General features: G+C 41.4%; 1 long non-coding RNA gene across 2 annotated transcripts in view; it reads right to left on the reverse strand.

The window, feature by feature from the left end:
• Nucleotides 1-4095: 4095 nt before the first annotated feature.
• LOC138356533 (uncharacterized) overlaps nucleotides 4096-14038 on the reverse strand; it is a 37896-nt gene continuing 27953 nt past the window's right edge. For both annotated transcript variants that reach the window (XR_011224502.1, XR_011224501.1), the window contains 2 exons: nucleotides 11802-11900; nucleotides 4096-4194 (listed from right to left, as the gene is read on the reverse strand). This is a non-coding gene — a long non-coding RNA (uncharacterized lncRNA). The remainder of the gene's footprint in view (nucleotides 4195-11801; nucleotides 11901-14038) is intronic.

Raw genomic sequence — 14038 nt, forward strand, 5'->3', positions numbered from 1 at the left:
GACTCAAGAGTAGCCTTCTCTTCTTGTATATAAATGAAAAAATAAATTCGTTTGTTTAATTCTAATGCTTGTAGGCGAGAACAGTTGTGAACGCCAGCTAGCGCACAAGTACATGAGCGCCCAAAATACTTTTACACAAAAGACATGTACAGACAGGCGTGTGGCTTCTGACTTCTTTTTTATTGATTAATATTAAATATTAGGCGCTTACCTATAATAGTTATCATTTTATGCAAGTATAACTATCACATAATAAATATAAAAGGAGTTTATCCAAAAACTGACAGAAGTGTTGTGTTTTGTGCGTTGTATCGTGTTTGTGGGCATTCGGGTGTGTTGTGTTTACGCTGGCGGGCGGCGTCCTTACCAACTCCGGATTATGTCTATTACATCACTAAACTTCATTTAATAACTATATGCCTGTTAAATAGAAGATTTTAATTGTTAATAGCATTATATTGTCGTTTTAATATGGAACACGTACACATATGCGAAACGTCTAAAGCTGGTGTCCGAAGTGGTAAAAATATTAGTGTGCGATGTTGTCAATGTACGGAGTGTCTTGTAGTTCAAGTTCAAGTATGTTTATTGAGATAAGCAATAAATACATCTCAAAGGGATAGAGTAGCTTAGGCTATTTCTACCCCCCTCTACTTCAAGTCCCTCAAGGGGCGCACAAATTCAGTGAGTGTCTTGTGAGTCCATAGGAATTACCATTTGTCCTGGCGCCATCTATGTTTTGACAGCAGTACTACTAATGTTCCCACGTTATGTGATGATCGCTATACGGGTGTTGCGGTCAGTTGCTCTTCTATATATGTTTATGGACAACGTAGGTGATTTGAGGCAATTTGCGGCCAGAGTGAAATAGTATCCACGCGGTGAGTGATGGAGGAGGATATATACTGCTGTGTACTCGACCAGCGGGTGAGAGGTAAGTTATATCGAACAATTATGGGGAATAGATGGGTTATTTTACGCGTAGAATGTCAGGTAACCGGTAACTACACAGATGGGGTAGTGTTTAAAGTCTTTATTTACTAAAGTGGAACATTACATTATGCCTTTAGCTGAACAAGTCTACTGGTGGGGGAAGTAGACGGGTTTTATGAAAGTATTTTACCTATTTGTATTTGGTTAACTAGTTCAGCCGTTACCAGGGAGGGTGTTCCTTTAATCTAATGTAAAAATTCTAGCCGGACAAAGTGATTAAATAAAGAAAATAAATAGAACGAAGTGGTTTGCCAGGGTGCTTAACATTTAGTTTAGTTCACTTACTATGCAGCCCATGCTTAAAGAATGCAAGTTTATCATATTGAATTTACCATAGTTTTACTGCATTTAATATACCGTTTTTACCCTATTTAATTATGTCGGGTAAAGGCCGGTCGTGGAAACTTCCTAATATAGCAAGTTTTAAAGGAAAAGTTTGAGTTAACTTTAACGCTTAAGTTGGTGACCAATTAGCTTAGTTTATTGTGAGGAAAGTTACTAGAATCTAACATTGCAAGTGCCATTTCTCTACTCTTTTTGAGAAACATGACTAGATACACGAATCGCATAGTTTTATTACTAAATGTTCATGGATTAGGTTGCATAGTTGAGGAAATGGTGATAAGGTTTGTGATTTTGTGTACCTTGACTTCAGCAGATTTTGATAGTGGCGCAAAATTGATAGGGGCTCGGATCATTAGGAATGCTGACTGAAGTTGATTAGGTCATGGCTATACCAAAGGAAATTAGTATAAATGGGGTTAAGTTGGGAGAAGTGTTGTAAGTAGTGCCTAAAAGCTCTCCTTGGACCTGGGTTATTCGCAAGATTATGGTTTAGACTGCAATAGTTGCAGAATTGGCAAATAAAAAATACCGATGCCCTATATAGTTTTGAAATGGTTAAGACTACCAGATGCAGTTTAATGCTGACAAATGTAAGGTTTGGGGGCTAGGTAAAGATGAGATAGATGGTGTAGATTAAGAGTATTAAATTTTTTTGCAGGTGGTAAATTCTCCCCGAGCTGGCACTGCTCTCCAGCCTGGGATGTTGATTGGTTAGTCTTCAACTGCCTCCCAACATGGTAGCGAGGTCCTGAGCTGACATGCAGTGAGGAACATGGAAAGCTTCCTGAATTGGCACATGGTATGCCTCCCTTTCAAACCAGCAGCTGGCACAAATGTTCCAGCTAACATCAGAATAGTGGATGAAGCCCACACTAAAATGTAAGTGACTTAAGTGACAATGTGACTTTACTAAATTTAGTAGTCACATTGTCTTGGTAGTATAGTTGGGTTAATTATGAATTTTCAGACTAAAAAGCTTGGTACATAATTCAACAGAATAAATGTCCCCCTAGTAGTAAACAGTGGTTGCAAAAGAATAAGAATTTGTATATATAACTTTTGTATTGCTTTTATTCAAATGTTATACATGGTTAAATTAAAGTTTTTGCAATGTTCCAGAAAAATGTTCATGACTAAAGTTGTTGGAAAATAAAATTTGTATAGGATGTTGACTTGAAATGACTATAGCTTTGTTTGTAATTAATAGATGGGACAACAAGATAGTTAGTGTGCCATTTAAAATGGCAACTGTTAAACTGGTGGTACAGGTATGAACAAAATAACATCGCTATGCAAATAACTTTTTAGTAATATTTGCTTTTCACATGACAGGTTGTGGAAGGTCCTGGCAACAAAGAGCTGCAGGAAAATACTTTCAGATCTACAGTAAGTAGTGTTGTGTACATTGGAATTAGAGGGTAGAAGTTAATTGCTAAAAACCTATTAAATGGGTATGGAAGTCTAGACTTAGGCTAGTGGGTACCATATCTGCAAGTTGTCTTTTCAGGAATGTATTGAATAGAATGATATGTTGAAATTGTGAAGATTGTAATGTGGGGCATTAGATATTAAACAGCATAGTTGAGGGTGTTTTATTAATAAAATTGTAAAGAAATATAAATCTTGGTTAGTTAACATTAAATGTTTGTTAAATAAGCTTTAATCTATAAATGTATAACACTAAGGGTAATAAGTCAAAGTTAATGGCAGGAAAAGTTTTAAGTGATGGTATTTTTCCCTTGAAAGTAAAAAAAAATATTTAAATGTTTACTTTAGCTTGGTTTTAAATTTATATAGTTTTCCAGAATGTGGTTTGGAAAGTCCAGAAGTCCCTCTGTCAGTTGGAAGAGTTGCAGAATCAGGCGAGTTGTAGTAAAGGTTAATCTGAATAGATTTGCATAAAAGTAAAAAAATAGAGCATTGGCTAAAGATAAATGTAAATTGGCATTGAAGTGCAGTTGTGGATAGTTTCTCAAATGACATTTACTGAAACCTGGCAAATTGAGGCCATATATATTTATAAATTAGATCTTTACTACTGCTACTAAAATATGTAGGAAAGGTAAATTCCTTAAATTTTTTCCATCTGAATGTGTAAACTACTGAATGCTAATTTGAAAAGTAAAGAAAGATTAGCTTTAAATCTGAAATTAATTTGTTGAAATATTTTTCAGGTGAAAGTGATTATGATGCATGGACTGGCTTGGAGTGAGTCTCCTTTACTCTACAAAAGTGGGTGAGTTTGAATTTGATTGTTTTAGCTATATCAATGACCTAATCTTAATTATCTTATCTAGTCCATTTATAGGTGTGTAACCATGTCCTACTGTTACAACCCACAGGGAAGATGCAGTTTGTACTGATCCTACCCCATTTCATAAAAGGGGACCAGGCAGTCCTGCAGATTTCCCTGGCTTGGCTTTTTCAGAGCTTTGCTCTACTACCCATCTAATAGATGGACTAGATTTGCATAGGTTTAGGGACCCTTAACAATGGTTACATTGTTAATTTGCACAGGGCTTGTTTGCTGAATGGGTGGATGCATCTAAAACTTTAGTGCCTGGCATGCATTGTACAGTGCAGCATATGTACAATGTGTTGATGGCACTAAAGTGGTGGATGTAATGCACCCATTCAGGGAACAAGTCTTGCAATAAAACCAGAGGAAGGGATAGGCCTTGCTGAGCCTATCTTAAAAGATAGGCTGTTAGGATTTTTGGCGCTTCTTATTAGGCATTGGTGATAATAAAAGTAGTGTCCCTGTTTAATGTTTATTTTTCTTTTACAGGTGATTGTCTCTGGAGTTGTCTTGGCCTTTTGGATCTTCTGTTCATCTAGGAGCATCTGTCCCACAACCTGAAACAGTAATAAATATTAGATGTATTATAAATACTATATGTAAAACTTATTAAATAAAACAATTTTAATGAAACTACTTTATATACCTTATCCTGAAATTATGCTGGAAATTATTGTTTACTACTATTGATGCAATGTTTAAACATCTGAAATGTTTTTACTTTGAAAATAAATACTTGGTAAAATTTACACCTATTTGTAACTTGTTACATAGGTGCATGCAAAATGCATTGAAAAGATGTAAAAGTGGACTACCTATTCAATTTACATAAACTAACAAATATTGCAAATTAGTCTGAAATATTAAAGTGGAAGAAACTTTAGTCAATATTTTAGGTTTCATACTTTAAATTTACTTTCAAGCTATGCAACACCTAAGCTTTGTACAAATTATGATTAAATTAACTAAAGATCATTGTTAAATTTACAAAACATTTGAAAAGTGACACTGAAGCATCTATACAACATGGTTTTCACAGTCTTTAATAACTTTAATGATTTAAGAGCTTTGATTAAATTTGTCTGCCAAACTTGTCAGATATTCTGAAATATTTTACCTAGATTAAAACCATCATTGTTTGAAAGGGCAAAACAGATTACTGTCAATTAGTTTGACCTAACATCTGCAAGGTCCTGAAGGAATGGAATTTTTTCTTTTGTAAAACTTTGCTAAAAACAAACCCTGCCTAATGAACCTGCTCATTTTTAGAAATGGTAATTGCAACATTACCAAAGGCCATTGTTTTAATAGCCAAAGTACCAAATGAAAGACCAAGAAGCAACAAACTGGTACATGGTAGAAAGGACAAAAGAATGGTTATGAGGACCCTTTCATTTGTTAAGGAAATGACTGGGAAAAATGCTGTCATACCACAAGGGGTCTTGACCCTTGTCATATACATCACTGACATTAATCTAAATATTACCAACCACATGTTATAAAAAAAATAAAGAATATAATATTGAGGCCTTAATGCAGATCTCTAACTCTACAAATAGTAACAAGACTGGCAATTTCTTAATATAAAACATACAAAAAATCCAAGACCTTGCACGTGAGCCAGAACAATCCATATCACAACTACCACATTAAAATGAAACGACAATGAAGGTAAGGTAATTACCAAAAGAAGGCACCAAAGTGCGAAATAATCAGAGGGCGCTAAATATCACCAAGAATGCCAATACGAGAACAAAAACGCATAAGGCGAACGATATCAAAAGTATCCGATTCACCTAGAATTCTATCGAGGGACAAGTGACTGCGAGGGACGGTCGGAAATCAAGACACACGCTCGTCCTGGAAGTCAGGACATTCAACAAGGATATGCACAACTGTAAGAGGGACAACGCAATTCGGACAATAAGGAGCAGGGCGGCGCTCCATTAAGTGACCGTGGGTTAAGCGGGTATGACCAACCCACAGCCGTGCCCAAGCAGTGTCCCACCGCCGGTTACGGTGGTAGGAGGAAGGCCACGGGGACACACTAAGTTTGAGAGTACGCAGCTTGTTACCAACCACAGAGGACCAACAACCCTGCCAACGGGGAAGAATGAATAACAGGATAAAAGTCGGAATAAGGAATACCTTTACGGGAGATGGGACAAGAACGGATAGCTTCCTTAGCGGCAGCATCCGCACGCTCATTGAAACACCAATATGGCTGGGAACCCAGCAAAACTCTACTGATTTAAATTTACTAGAAATAAGAAACAGCCAATGTTGAATCTCAATGACCACCGGATGGACAGGATTAAAGGACCCTAGAGCCATGAGGGCACTACGAGAATCAACTACAACCACAAAGGAGGAATGAGAATGAGAAAGCAAGAGACAAAGAGCATAGAGAATAGCATAAAGTTCTGCCGTAAAGACGCTAGCCTCCGAAGGGAGGCGACACATGTAAGTACGGTCAGGAAAAACAACAGAGTAGCCCACACCATCCGCAGACTTAGACCCATCAGGGAAGATAGAAATAGAGTGGGAGTGTGAAGAAAAGTGCTCAAGGAAGAGGCTTTTCAGAATTGTAGGAGGGGTAAAGGCTTTAGTAATACAAGTCAAGGACGTAGAAAACTTGGGAAGGGGGACTCTCCACGGAGGTAATGAAGGAACAATACGAGGAGACACATTAGAAATATGAACAGAAAGAGAATCCTGTAAGCGACATAACTGGACAGAAAGTGGGAGACAATGAAGAGGAACAGGAACCACAGGAGGAGGAAAAGTCAATGCACGACAGAGGCGAGAGGAAGGATGTTGGAAGGACCGCGCAAGATAGCGAAGACAGTAGCGATCACGGCAGTCCTGAAGAGAGAGAAAGCCAGTGTCAACATACAAACTAAGGGCGGGAGTCGAACGAAAGCCACCAGAGCCGAGACGCAACCCAGTATGGTGCAAAGCATCAAGATGGCGAAGAGTAGAAGGAGAAGCAGAAGAGTATGCAGGGCAACCATAATTGAGTTTAGACAGGACGAGAGAGGAGTGCAAATAGAGGAGCGTGCGCCTATCCGCTCCCCAAGAAGTATGGGACAAAACCTTAAGGAGGTTAAGGGCCTTAGAGCATTCAACTCGGAGGCAAGAGATATGGGCTGACCAAGACAAACGAGTGTCAAAGACTAACCCCAAAAGCTTCGCGGAATCCCTGTACACAATGAGATGACCATAAAGCAACAACAATGAAGTAAAGGTTCTTTCAGTAAGAATCTATCATTCACTGAAAGTTGCTGCAGTTAAAAATAAAAGAAAATACAAGTCCCTAGAAATAAACAAGCAACCTTTTTGACTAAGGAAAAGAAGGTAGTTATTCTACTGTATAAATCTAAGTATTCACTTAGATAACTGTATCCAAGCATAGAGGTTCCCCCCCCCCCTTCCCTTTCAGAAAAACATCTACTTTCGAAAAAGTTTAACATTGGCCAACAAAAATGATTCCAGAACTAAATTGCCTAATACCAGGAACAACTGAGAGCCATGACAAACACTGCAACCCTCTCCTACCCCCAAGTCTTATGCTATTTATGATCCAAGGTAATTTGAGATACTATACTGTACTTCCTACAGACGAGTCTAGTGAGAGGGTGATCTCCTGGCGATTAAATTGAAGCACGATACAGGTGTCAACGAACATCAGTCAGCCCACTTGTCAGCACAGTGGATAACTAATGACATCATAATCTGCAGTGTTGTATGCCTCCCTGTGGCCATTTAAATCAATAAAACACAGGGTTGTGGCAATGTTTACAGCATAAGGCAAGGTATAGAGGAATCCTGGAATGCCATGTAATGTGTAGTCCTTGAATGTGCTTTAGGCAACCAAATTGAATAACAACATTTCTGGTGTTCGGCTATATAATCCGACTTTCTCATTCGGTATAATGTTTTAAACCTAAATAGGAATTCACTTTAAAGGTCAATTTATTTGGAAAGTGCTAACCAGATTCCAAATTACTGAGCTCTGAAAGTACTACAAGGCAACTTTAACCGAATGAGTGTTTGCCTATCCATACCCCCATGAGGTATGTGACAACACTGAATAAAGAAAGGGTCTTTGAGCATTCACCGTGCAGGTATTTGACATGACCAATATAGCCAAGTGTTAAAGATCATTCTAAGCAGTTCTGCACAATCCATATACTATCAATTAATATAATTGTACAATGGTGCTTGGTGGATGATATTTCCTATTAAAACTCATTGGACAACTGTTTGTATTAGACATTTTAAACCTACAAATGGTAGCCCTAGATATCGCACTACAGTATTAATTACAAGATGAACAATGTAAAATCAATACCACAACAGCAAAGGATGACGGCTTTTCAACAACCGACAAACACACAGGTCTAACACCAGCCATCCCAAGAGAGGACGTCCCAAGCATGTACACCCCACAACTTTACATCACCTTTGCTACCTCACGCGAGCACGCAACAGCATGAGGATGCCATACTCCCAAACCAACTCCATGCACTTTGAGGCTTTAACAACTCAACATTTAAAAAGTTGATTTAAAAAATCAAACACCTGAATTTTTCCCTAATTAAATTTACTAGGGAAATGCACACCAAGCCATGAAACTTACAATGAAGATGAACAAACTACACACAACTGTCACCAAACTTCCACATACCACCTCCTTCTCACTCCTGCCCTCCCTCCTTAGGTGCTCTGATTGGCTGAGCACCTGAGCCACCACCACTCACCTCTTGTTGTGAGAGCCTAAAGCATGTTTGGTTGCACTTTAAAAGTTCCCGAGTGTACTCGCCTAATTGTGAGTACCGCCTGCCCGGTTCACCATTTTGTTTTTCAATCTACCTCAATTTACCCCTTTACAGTCAAATATTATGCAAAATTCTGTTTAACACTTGTCCCTTCTTAACTTAAATAACTGCTTTGGCCATCTGCAATCTTTCTAGGTGGGTAACAATGACTCTTGAGGCCAGAAAGGACTTATCAAACGGCGATCATAACAATACGGTACACACACAAAATCACAACCTGATATACACCAAGCAGAAAATCCACTGGAGCTGTGAGGCGACGTAAACCCTTGCCCAAGGCACTGGCAGCTGCATACTCTACCACAGTATATTACTGACTTTGTAAAAGTCTTACAACCGGATTTCCCCATAAATCACAGCAAGTTTTGAGGCCACTCCTTGAGTCAACGTCTTACGTAAGCCCTACAAGCACTCAGGTGAAGGCTGAAGCAGTTCAACACCATACGCCCCAACTTCAAATACACAGTTGAGAGGCGGGACCAAAATGTGATTTTCTGTGTGTGCCTGAAGTTGGGGCATACGGTCTTGCTTCACCCTTCACTTTACCCTTCACCGGCATACTTCAGGGGTTTTATTTAATACTTGGACTGGCTTCAGTAGGGCCTCCAGACTTTCTGTGGCTTCACAAGTGTCACGTGAATCCCCTGCATAGCAATGGAACTGCCTTTTCCCTTCACCTTCAATGCCTCTGCACTGGAAGTATACATCTACACCAGCCCAGAAGAGTCATAGTCCTGCCACCTCTCCATACCCCCCAGGGCCTGGCACGGCCTGGTACGACTCAGAGGCAAGCCGGGCGCCACTGTTAACTGGCAGTTTGTCCCCACAAACAAGCAGTTAGCCGCCTTCAACTGACAGTGGTACAGCTCAACACAAAGGCACCGCCAGCCACAACGAGCAGTTTGCTAGTTGACTAGATGTACACCTCGTGTTGACACTGGATGAGTCATCACCGCCGGACTATATAAAGAGCGCTGCCTCCCTGGAGAGGCAATCTCTCCCTTAGTGCTCTAGGATCACCTTCGTGTCTCTAACCCGTCGTCCGCTTCCAGCCAACGTCGTGTGACTCATGCCATGGTGGTATGGTAGCTGTCTTCAGAACAACAGTATATCTTCATACTTTTATTCATTGCTTATAGTTTATTTTTTGCATTTAAGGTCATACTAACTTGTTCACCTTTGCATTACATGATAGTCAAGTATTGTCATGTGTTATTTTTGTTCATTACTATTTCAGTAAATTGTTTAATTATTTATTTGATAATTTTCATTTGTTTCCACCTGCAACTTACACACTGCAAGGCCAATAGCAGCATTTCTTTCATTTATGTGAGGGAGAGCCATACCATCTTGGTTCAGTATAGCTGTGATACCATAACCCGTCACACAAGATATCCAGTTGTAAGACTTTTACCATCAGTGGTGGTAGAGTATGCAACTGGCAATGCCTTTGTTACAGGTTCGCTTCATCTCACAGCCCCAGTGGATTTTCTCACACATTTGAATACATGAAACAACTTTATTTGATACATTCCAAACCAAAGTACTGTACAGTACAGTAATTATCAAACCATCAAATGTGTGGGATAATCATAGTGCGCTAAATATCACTAACGTCGCCAATACAAGAACAAAAACGCATACGGCGAACAATATCAAAGGTATTGAATTTACCAAGAATTTTATCGAGGGACAATTGACAGTGAGGGATGGTCGGGAAGCAAGACACGTAAGTCCTGGAAGTCAGGACATGTAGAGACAACGGTTTGGACAATAAGAAGCAGGGCACCGCTCCATTAAGTGCCCGTGAGTTAAACGTGTATGACCAATATACAACCTCGCCAGAGCCGTTTCCCACCACCGGTTACGGTGGTAGGAGGAAGGCCACGGGAACACACTACTCTTAAGAGCACGCAGTTTGTTACCAGTAACAGAAGACCAACAACCCTGACAACGGGCAAGAATGGGGAAATGAATAACTGGGTAAAAGTCATAATAAGGAATACCTTTACGGGAGATGGGACAGGTACGGATAGCTTCCTTAGCGGCAGTGTCCGCACGCTCATTTAAGAACACACCAATATGGGTGGGAATCCAGCGAAATTCCACTGTCTTAAATCTACTGGAGATAAGAAACAGCCAATGTTGAATTTCAACTACCAAAGGATGGACTGGATTAAAGGATTCTAGAGTCATGAGGGCACTGCAAGTGTCAACTACAAACACAGAGGAGGATTGACTGCGAGAAAAGAGTTGATGAAGAGCATAGAGAATAGCATAAAGTTCTGCCATGAAGATGCTAGTCTCCGGAGGCAGGAGACACAAAGGTGCAGTCAGGAAAAACAACAGAGTAGCCTACACCGTCTGCAGACTTAAGACCCATTGGTGAAGACGGAAATAGAGTGGAAGTGTGAAGAAAAGTGTTCAAGGAAAAGGTGATTTAGAACTGTAGGAGGGGGTAAAAGTTTTAGTCATGTGGGTCAAGGCTTACAGAATTTAGGAACGGGGACCCCTCCATAGGGGCAAAGACGGAATGACACGAGGGGAAATATTGGTAACACAAACTGAAAGAGCATTTTGTAAGAGAGACAACCGTACAGAAAGAGATAGGTGGTGAAGGGGAACAGGAACCACAGGATGGGTAAAGGTCAAGGCATGACATAAGCAAGAGTGAGGGTGCTGTAAGGACCGTGCAAGGTGGAGAAGACAGTAGCGATCGTGGCGATCCTGTAGAAACAGGACGCCAGTTTCAACATACAGGCTTAGGGTAGGTGTCGAAGGAAAGGTACCAGAGCTGAGCCGTAACCCAGTATGATGCAGTGTGTCCAGATGGTGAAGGGTAGAAGGAGAAGCAGACGAGTAAACAGGGCCATAATCGAGTTTAGACAGAACGAGAGAGGAATGTAAAGAGAGGAGCAGTGTCGATTAGCTCCCCAAGAAGTATGGGACATGACCTAAAGTTAGTTAAGGGCCTTAGAGCATTCAACTCGGACGTAAAAAATATGGGGCGACAAAGACAAACGAGTGTCAAAGATTAGCCGTAAAAGCTTTAGCAGATTCTTTGTACAAAAGGGGATGACCCCTGTTACCTAACAGTAAATAGGTATCTGGGAGTTAGCTGTTACAGGCTGCTTCCTAGGGGGGTGCGTGTGTGGGAGAAAAATTTTTTTTACTAGTTAACCACTGAACTGCTCTGTCTCCAAATAACACCCTGGTGCACAAGAAATACATTCTTTCCAAATTTTTTTTTTCTCTTCTTATATTGTTAAAATGCAGAGTCTGATCATGGGGAAACTAAACAAAAAATATTGTACGTGACTTACTTTAGCTGCGATGGAGCTGGGAAGTTGAGCAAATTATGGGCGCTGAGCGTTGGAGCGATGGGGGTCTGTCGGCCCCGCCACCCCGTGCGACGGCAGTTGCTGCGAATAAAATGTTGCGCAATTATTTTGAAGTTTCTCATTCATTTCTTCCTTTTTTATTACTGTAATATTATTTAAAAGTGTGTAATTTTTGGAATTTATATAATTCAAAGTATAGAACATCGCTATGCTCAAAATTATGGGCCTCATATATGCGACATATTCTACAATCAAACAGTGCTTTTGCTGTTATTACACTATATACACACATTGTATATACCCATCTACGTATGTATTCACCATAACGATCCACTATGTTGGTATGGTGAGCCCAAAAAACATGAGTGAGCTGCCACACCCTGCCAGTCCTCCCTCCCTCCTCCAACACATTACTCGCCAACATTCCTCCTCCCAAAATACTGTTATTGTGTTTATTACACTATTTACACACGTTATGTATAAGTATGTACATGTTTTATTCATGTACATACGTACATACTTGCCATCTCCTCACCTCTCTCTCTTGCCTACTTAATGCTCTTGCTTCCCTCATCTCATCACAATCGACTTTATAATGGTCCAGGACGGATCGAAATGTCGTCGTCTATTCAATTTCCAGTGTGTGGTTTGGTCAACAATGAAATCTTCATGCAAGATCTTATAAAGAAAACCCCTAGAACGAGTTTTGCAGATACGAAAGAGTTTAAGGTGAGTAGGGGATGGTTTGAGAAATTTAGAAAAAAGACGTGGTATTCATAGTGTTGTGAGGCATGGTGAGGGTGCCAGCTCAGACAAAGTAGGGGCTGAAAGATTTGTTCGTGATTTTAAAGATTTTGTAGATACTGTATTGATGGATATATTCCACAACAAGTGTTTAATTGTGAGGAGACATGGCTATTCTGGAAAAAATTGCCGAAGAGGACATACATTACCCAAGAGGAGACGTCACTGCCCGGACACAAGCTAACTTGGGCTAACTTGTGTCAGGATAGGCTAACTCTTGTGCTGTGTGGCGATTTGAAAATTAAACCCTTGCTCGTGTATCATTCCGAAAATCCAAGAGTTTTAAAAACCAGCATTGAATGTAATGAAACGGCATTTTCTGGGTGAGACCCGGAGGCTCCCCGGAGCTTTACCGGCTTATATGCTAATGTCAGACTTTGGCATCAGTCATGTGTATGGAGTTCTAGGGCCTACCGGGGACCACGAGCCAAAACCTGGCCCCCTCAGAGAGGCAAGGGGAGCAATGGCCTATAGAAACCCCGGTGTGGTTGGAAGCATTCTATGTCTGCCATCGACCGGGTCAAGCATCCAGAAAGGTAAGCATTCCAAAACAAACCCCTATTCTGGTGAAAATTGCTACCTAAGCCGAACTAGTGGATAGAACTCTTCAACAGAAAACAAGGAAACTAGTATGACGTCATACGTCACCGCGCTGCTGTCTGCGCAGCTCCCCCCTCCCCGGGAGGGGGAAGGGGGAGCCCCAGACCTCCCCCGCCGGCTATCCACCCATCAGTTCTGAGGCTGGATGTCAAAACACGCGAAAAACGCCGACCGGAGGGAGGGAGGGTTGCCAGGGAGCCTCCGGGTCTCACCCAGAAAATGGCGTTTCATTACATTCAACGCTGGTTTTCTGGGGGGAGCCCCGTCGGCTCCCCGGAGCTAACTACCCACAGAGGAAGGTCAAAGGGGCAGAACCGGGAGGCGGACACCACACACCCCCCAAGGAGGCAAGACAACCGGCAGCAAACGCCAACCCAAGGCGCCACAGCCCCGAAAATCCCGGGAACAACACGAGAACCACGAGCAGCAAGGCCCCTGCACGAACACCAAAAATCCATGCCCGAAAGACCGCAAGGCCACATCGCCCAGACGGCAGCGAGAGCAGCGAAGCCACGAATGCCACAGGCATGAGGGAAGAACACAGGCAGCTTAGCCGCAAGAACACGGCTGACCACCCGGGACACTATCACCCGTGAACCGGGAAGAACAGAACCGGATCAACGCAAAACGCGCTCCGGACCCAAACGCCGTGGCACGCAGACAACAGCGGAGGGCCGCCACTGAACACAAAAACGACACACCCCCGGCCCGACCAACGAAGCACCAACAAACCCTGGACCCCTCCAGAATGCAGCAGCCCCACCCCGAGCCAGAAAAGATTGAGACTGCTGCCACCAAACAACCAAAACGCTAAA

Source organism: Procambarus clarkii, chromosome 73 (genome assembly GCF_040958095.1).
Source record: "Procambarus clarkii isolate CNS0578487 chromosome 73, FALCON_Pclarkii_2.0, whole genome shotgun sequence".
NCBI classification, from domain to species: Eukaryota; Metazoa; Arthropoda; class Malacostraca; order Decapoda; family Cambaridae; genus Procambarus; species Procambarus clarkii.